Source organism: Lycium barbarum, chromosome 5, assembly GCF_019175385.1.
Source record: "Lycium barbarum isolate Lr01 chromosome 5, ASM1917538v2, whole genome shotgun sequence".
NCBI classification, from domain to species: domain Eukaryota; kingdom Viridiplantae; phylum Streptophyta; class Magnoliopsida; order Solanales; family Solanaceae; genus Lycium; species Lycium barbarum.
In genome coordinates, this window is record NC_083341.1 from 22,980,083 (window position 1) to 22,987,644 (window position 7,562).

General features: G+C 41.1%; 1 non-coding gene across 1 annotated transcript; it reads right to left on the reverse strand.

Moving 5' to 3' along the window:
- Positions 1–7,047: 7,047 nt before the first annotated feature.
- LOC132642996 (small nucleolar RNA R71) lies at positions 7,048–7,154 on the reverse strand. Its single transcript, XR_009583460.1, has one exon. It is a non-coding gene; the product is annotated as a small nucleolar RNA R71 (small nucleolar RNA).
- Between the last annotated feature and the right edge of the window lie 408 nt (positions 7,155–7,562).

The window sequence follows — 7,562 nt, forward strand, 5'->3', positions numbered from 1 at the left end:
TCCAACCGGTCTCGCAATCTACATATTGTTAGGCTCATCGTCATATACTTGTTTTAAGCCCTCAAATTAAATCCTCTCAGCATCTACCGAAATTCAGGCAGCATTTCTCCTGTTTATATCCCTAGCCCGAAATCATAATACCAACGAAACAACAACAATAGCAACACTAATATCAACAACATCATCATTAACACCAATATACTCAATAAAACATCCCACACGATGTTTTCCCAATGTATCAACCAATCACTAGCCTTTACGAAGCCTTAACAACTAAATCTCCATAATACAATTCATAATATCAATAATAGGAAGTATTCTTACCTCAATCAAAGTTGGAAGAGCTTGAAATCTTATTTATCTTCAACAGCCTCCTTTGATTCATCGAGATTTGATGTTTAGAACAAGGACTACAGGACCTCACACGCTTCCCGAGCATCTTATATAGTCTTGTCACCTTAATCCGCTTACAAAATGATCCTTCAATGTTTCTAGAGTCTCTCACGTGTTTTTGGGTGAAGAGGAGTGGAGAAAATTAGGTTTAGGGTCAGATTTGGTCCTTAAATAGGTTTTAGAGGTCGGTTGCAATGACCTAGGATTTTCCTCAGCGCGATCGCGCACTGCGCTGGCACATTCGTGCACTGTAGCTGGACCCGCTTCTGCACGTTCCCGCACTGTGCTGGTGCGTTCGCGCAGAGTAATCCCTGCTCCTACGGCCTAACTTGTAACGTCCATAACTCTCTACTCCGATGTTATATCGACGCGCGGTTTGTTGCGTTGGAAACTAGAGTTCCAGAACTTCAATTTAGGCTTTTGTTTCACTTTAAAACTCCTGATATACTAGGAGATATTTCTTTCTCAAGTTAGACCAAAATTATCATACGAAAACATGCCCATCTTTTTCCCAAAGTTCCAACCAACTTAATTTCCTTAATTCACTTGTTCTCCAATCCTTTCATGACCTATTACATGAACTTAAACCCTCATAACCATAAGATAGACGCTTATAATCTCATATATTCTATAAATAAATCCAATGTCTGCAATTGAACAAATAACACCGAACGAATCTCAACGTACGAAACTATGAGGTGTAACAATTAGGATACTGGAATGATAACTATTGTTGTATGCAAACTCAATAAGTGGTAAATGATCATCCCAGCTGCCTCCGAAATCTAACACACATGCTCTCAACATATCATCAAGGGTCTGGATAGTGCGCTCAGCTTGTCCATCAGTCTGGGGGTGAAATGTTGTGCTAAGACTCACTTGAGTTCCCAAACCATTTTGGAAAGAATTCCAAAAATTTGTTGTAAATTACGATCCTTTGTCTGAGATAATGGATACCGGGACACTATGGAGTCATACTATCTTTTTGATATAAAGCTTTGCATAATCTTCAGTTGAGTACGTGGTTCTGACAGGCAGAAAATGAGCTGATTTTGTGACTCTATCCACAATCACACATATATAATCTTACTTACGCTAAGAACAAGGTAAGCCTGTAATGAAATCCACATTAATTACTTCTCATTTCCAAGTCGAAATTTCCATAACTTGTAACAATCCTGGATGCACAGAATAACGAAAACAATGGGCTTCCTCTAATATTTGGTGGTGTAACCCTGCAACATTGGGAACATATAATCTGCCTCGATATCTAAGAACCCCGTATGCTAAAATTCCAAATGGTGACTTTTTCTTCTGAGGTAATGTACCTCTGTTCTGATTTAACATGGGATCTTCATATTGGCGCTCTTTCACCTCAACTACCAAAGAGGAGGCAGCCGAATTCTGATTAGTGACTCCCGTATTGCCTGAGCCCATCAAGAGAACTCCTAGGCTGGCTAGCTGTTGAAGCTCACGAACTAATTCCCTCTTCTCTGGCTGAACATCGCATAAACTGCCCATGGATTTGCAGCTAATAGCATCAGCTACTACATTCGCCTTTCGAGGATGATACAAAATACTGACATCATAATATTTCAATAGCTTCAACCATCGCCTTTGCCGCAGATCCAACTCCTTCTGCTTGAAAATATACTAGATGCTCTTATGATTTGTGTAGATATCAACATGGACTCCGTATAAATAATGCCTCCACATCTTCATTGTATGGATCACCGCAGCCAACTTTAGATCATGGGTTGGATATTTTTTCTCATGCTTTCGCAACTGTATTGAAGCATAAGCAATCACTTTACCATGCTGCACCAGCACACAACCCAGTCCAACGCCTGAGGCATCACAATAGACAACATAGCCCTACGATCCTTCTGGAATTGTTAGAACCGGGGCCGAAGTCAATCTATTCTTCAACTCTTGGAAACTGTGTTCACAAACATCCGTCCATTGAAATTTTGCTGCCTTCTGAGTCAGCTTTGTTAGTGGTGCAGAAATAAAAGAGAAACCTTCTACAAATATTCTGTAATTCCCTGCCAAACCTAGAAAGCTACTAACTTACGTCGATGTTATAGGTCAGCTTCAATCTTCTGGGTATCCACCAGAATACCATCACCTGAAATAATGTGCCCCAGAACAGTCACGAAATTCAACCAGAACTCACATTTTGTGAATTTTGTAGACAATTTCCGAGCCTGAAGAACTCTAAGAACGGTGCATAAATGATCTGCATGCTCTGCCTCAAATCGAGAATATACCAGAACATCATCGATGAATACAATCACAAACGAATCCAAGAAAGGCCTGAATACAGTGTTCATCAGGTCCATGAATACCGCTGGAGCGTTAGTCAACCCGAACAACATTACCCGAAATTCAAAGTGACCATATCTAATTCTGAAGGCCGTCTTCGGGATATCTTTCTCCCTAACTCTCACCTGGTGGTACCCCGACCTCAATTCTGTCATTGAAAACCATCTGGCACCCTGCAACTGATCAAATAAATCATCGATTCTTGGAAGGGGATACTTGTTTGTTATCGTCACCTTATTCAGCTGCCTATAATCGATACACATTCGTAAGGAGCCATATTTCTTCCTTACAAATAATACGGGTGATCCCTACGGTGACGAACTAGGCCTAATAAAGCCTTTCTCAAGCAAATCCTCAACTGCTCCTTTAACTCCCTCAGTTCTGCTGTAGCCATTCTATAGGGAGGATTAGATATGGGCTTAGTATCCGCCAACACATCAATAGCAAAATCAATCTCCCGTTCTGGTGGAAGACCTGGAAGCTAGTCCAGGAACACATTTGAAAACTCATTCCCTACTGGAACAGATTGAAGAGTTGGTGGATTCGCTTCCCTATCCCGAACCCGGACTAGATGATAAATGCATCCCTTAGCAATCATCTTTCTTGCCTTGAGATAGGAAATAAACCTACCCCTCTGGGATGCTGTATTACCTTTCCATTCTAAAACTGGCTCTCCTGGAAACTAGAAGCAAACTATCTTCGTTCTACAATCAACATTTGCATAATAAGATCCCAACCAATCTATGCCCATAATGACATCAAAATCTACCATATTCAACTCAATCCGATCTGGCATGGTACGATGATCACAAACTATGACCACACAACTTCTATATACTCAACTAGCTATAACGAGGTCACCAACGGGTGTAGGCACTTCAAAAGTTTTAATTGGCTCAGGTTTCACTCCAATCCGACCGGTAATATAAGAAGTAACATATGACAATATAGATCCTGGGTCAATCAATGCATATATATCATGAGAATATATTGATAATATACCTGTAACTTCGTCAGGTGAAGACTCGAGATCTTGGCGCCTAGCTAGTGCATAAATACGATTCTAAGGACCGCTCGAGCAGGACGCTCCCCCTCTACCTCTGCCGCGGCCTGCCGATGTATGTGAACTCTACCCCAGGGGGCATATGGACGATGAAGAATCGGCTGTTGATCCTGTAGGCTGAATCATACTTCTGCCACCTCTCAACGGGCAGTCACGCATCATATAGCATGTCTGGCCGCAGACATAACAAGCATCTGTACCCAAGCAACACTGCCCCGAATGTAACTTGCCACATAGAGTGCATCGTGGTAAGGGTGGTCTAATCTGACCAGAGTCGCCCCTGTACTGAGAACCCGGAGCTCTGGAACTCTGACCTGGTCCGAAATAAATAGGGCGATCAAACCTCTTGCCTGCAAACCGCGGAGGTTCACTAGCTGCTAAATAACCGGAGCGTCTAGAATACTATTGCCTCTGGCCCCCTCCAAACTCACTAACGGCACCTGAGGATCTAGCCCTTTTACTATAACCCCTATCATGTTCACGCTCACTCCTCCGTTATTGCTGTCGTTCTTCCAAATTCTGGATAATGGCCTGAATACGAGAAATATCCATACCCTTCTGAAGCGAGGCTGTCAAACAATCATCAATCAAATGTGGCCCCAAACCATTCACGAACTGATGGACGCGATCTCCCAAGTCAGTTACCATAGCTGGGGCATACCTAGCAAAAGAATTAAAACGAATATTATACTTCCAAGCACTCATATTCCCTTGCCTGAGGTTTAGGAATCTATCAGCCCTGGCCCGTCGAACCTCTGGCGGCAAATAATGTTGGAGAAAAGCATCTACAAACTCCTGTCATACCGGTGGAAGTGCATTAGCCCATTTAGAAGATATCCAGGTTCTGTACCAATGAACAGCTACATCTCGCAATCTATAAGAGGCCAACTCTACCGACTCCACGACTGAAGCATACATTACCCGCAGTGTCCTCAACATCTCATCTATGAAATTTTGTGGGTCCTCGTTCGATTTTAACCCAAAGAATTCTAGAGGGTCCAAACTAATAAAATCATGGACTCTGGCACTAACAGCTCTGTCACCCTGACTCGTACCTTGCCGCTGAGCCTGGGCGGCTATTAACTAAGTCAACAACTAAATGGCCTCTCTCATTTCCTGGCCTGAGACATCCGGTGGAGGGACCGGGTGTGCTGGAGCTGGAGCTGGAACTGGAGCTCCCCTATGCCCCTCTGGGGAGGGTGGAGTATGAGAAGACCAAGATGGAATCTCGTTCTGGGACTCGCCTTCCTCTACATCTGTAGGCAGTACCCGCTGACGTGCCGCGAAATTATGGCACATTCGATGCTCTTAGGCTACAAGTTTTACTTATTTTTGAGCAAGTCTTGGTCTTTTTGATGTGCTTGTGACATGTTGTAGATGTTTAACGTATTTCGGGAGCAAGTCATGGAAATGGAGTAAAACGATGTTCAAAGAAAGAAAAATAACTGAAGCCTGATTTATACGAAGGAACATACAGACCGTAGAATATTCACGGTTCGTAAATGCCATTGTGGATGCTTAACAGTAAGGCCTCAGACCTGAAGAGGATGTCCAGGAAGAAGTACGGACCGTATATTATTTACGGTTCATAAATCTCACCGTAGGTTGGATCCAGAGAAGTCTTAAAGAGAAAAGGATTTACGGGCAAGTTATACGAACTGTATAATATTTACGGTCCGTAAAAGTGGATCGTACATCTGACAACTGCAGAAAATTTTATGGAGAACTGTCACTCATTCTACAGACCGTATAAAATGTACGGTCCGTACATGGGTCCGTCTAGGGTAATTTTGTCAAACCTTATTTTGCACGACTTTGACTCTTATAAATACCTTATTTAGGTTTCTTGTACATTACATTACAGCAGAAATCAGCTTTATTTCCCATAGCACTAGTTATTCATAGTTTTGGAAGTCTTTTGGGGATTACAAACAATTGCAATTAAATTCTCTTCAATTCCAACCAATCAATTGTAAGCATTATGATTTCGATTATTGCTTATTGTTCTTCCTCCTCTATGAGTAGCTAATTTCCCTTACTAGGGTTGTGAACCCAATGATGGGTGTTTTGTGATTGGGTTTGTGATTGATATATGCATAATGGATTGTTAGGGTTTATTTATTCTTCATTATTCATTCATAGTTAATGGTTGCAAACATTAATTAACACCATAAACCTTGATTTATTTGGAAAAATAATTAGGGTTGGTAAGAATAAATAACAAGAACTCAAAGCATTAAACTTTTTTTAATAGATTCACTTAGGAATAAGATGAATCTACTTGGCATAATTAACCGTTCTTCATATCACTTTCTTATATTTGGGAAAATCATAGAAAGAAATAATCTTTATTTATTGGAAAATATTAGAGATTCACGTAGAGGTTAAGTGCATTCATATAGCAATCCATTAGAAGTATATCGGGATCAACACCCATGATCATACACCTCATCTAACGGGGACACAACCTTAGTTTCTTTTACCATAAATTACCACCCAAATCAAATAGTAGCAATTAGTCATAAAAAAAATCCAACTTTAACAAAAATCATCGGATTAAGACATTAGACCTAAATTTAGCATTCTACGACTTTAGTAACCTTTTCACACCATATTCCATGTGGGATTTGACCCCAACCTTGTTGGGTTACTATATTTGACAACGTCCGCGTTATACCATTAATAAGTGTAATTTGAGCGTATCAAATTTTGGCGACGTTGCCGGGGAATACGGTTTTGAAATTACTAAATAGTGTTTGCTTTGATTGAAGTCTTTTGCTTATTCCATCACACCTTGTTTGCTACTCTGTGTAAACCAGGTTAACATGAATCAAAATCAGCAAAATCAACGTGCTGGTAACCAGGGGAATCGATTGAATAATCAGGCGAATGAATCAGATGATGAGAATGTTTTCGCTGATCTTATTCTAGAGGAAGATTATGCATCTGCTATTGTTCGTCCTCGAGTTGGAGCTACTAGCATGAAAATTGACGCTTCTCTATACCAGTTTGTTGAAGCCTTAGGGATGCTTTTGGAACTCTACCGAGAATGACCCTCAACGTCATTTGCAGAATTTTGTGGATGTGTGTGCTAATCACATCCAAAACAACGTTTCACAAGATGCTATTCGGCTGAGGTTATTCAAATATTCTTTAGCTAGAGATGCAAAACATGGTTTGAGAACCTGCCCCAAAACTCGATTACTACATGGGCAGAGATGGTGGCTGCTTTTCTCAATAAGTGATACCCCCCTAGCAAGAAAGCTAAAATTCGTGACAAGATCTATGACTTTAAGCAGCGACAGGGGGAACAACTGTATGAAGCCTGGGAGGGATTCAAGGAGTATTTGCAGAAGAGTCTGAATCATGGTTTTCCGGAGCACATATTAATGGAGAAGTTCTACCGAGGGCTAGATCCAGTGATGCAGTCAGTTGCTAATAATGCAGCTGATGGTTGTTTCATGAACAAATCTTATCGACGAGTGACTAACACACTTGACGAGCTGACTACTCATAATCAGGCTTGGCACTCAAACAATGTTGATGTTATACCTTACTGTAGTGCTATGATCCAGAATATGGTAAAGGAGAATCTAGATACCCAGCAGACATTGGCAGAGCTTGCCATAAATACTTCCTTGCTACCAAAGAAGTTTGATGAAACCCAGATTAAGAAGGTAAATATTTGTGAAGATGATACAGTTTTGCCAAAATGGATGTACCATGCTCAAGATGGTCCATTTCATGATAGGCCCCCTATGCAGGTTGAAGATGCTAACTA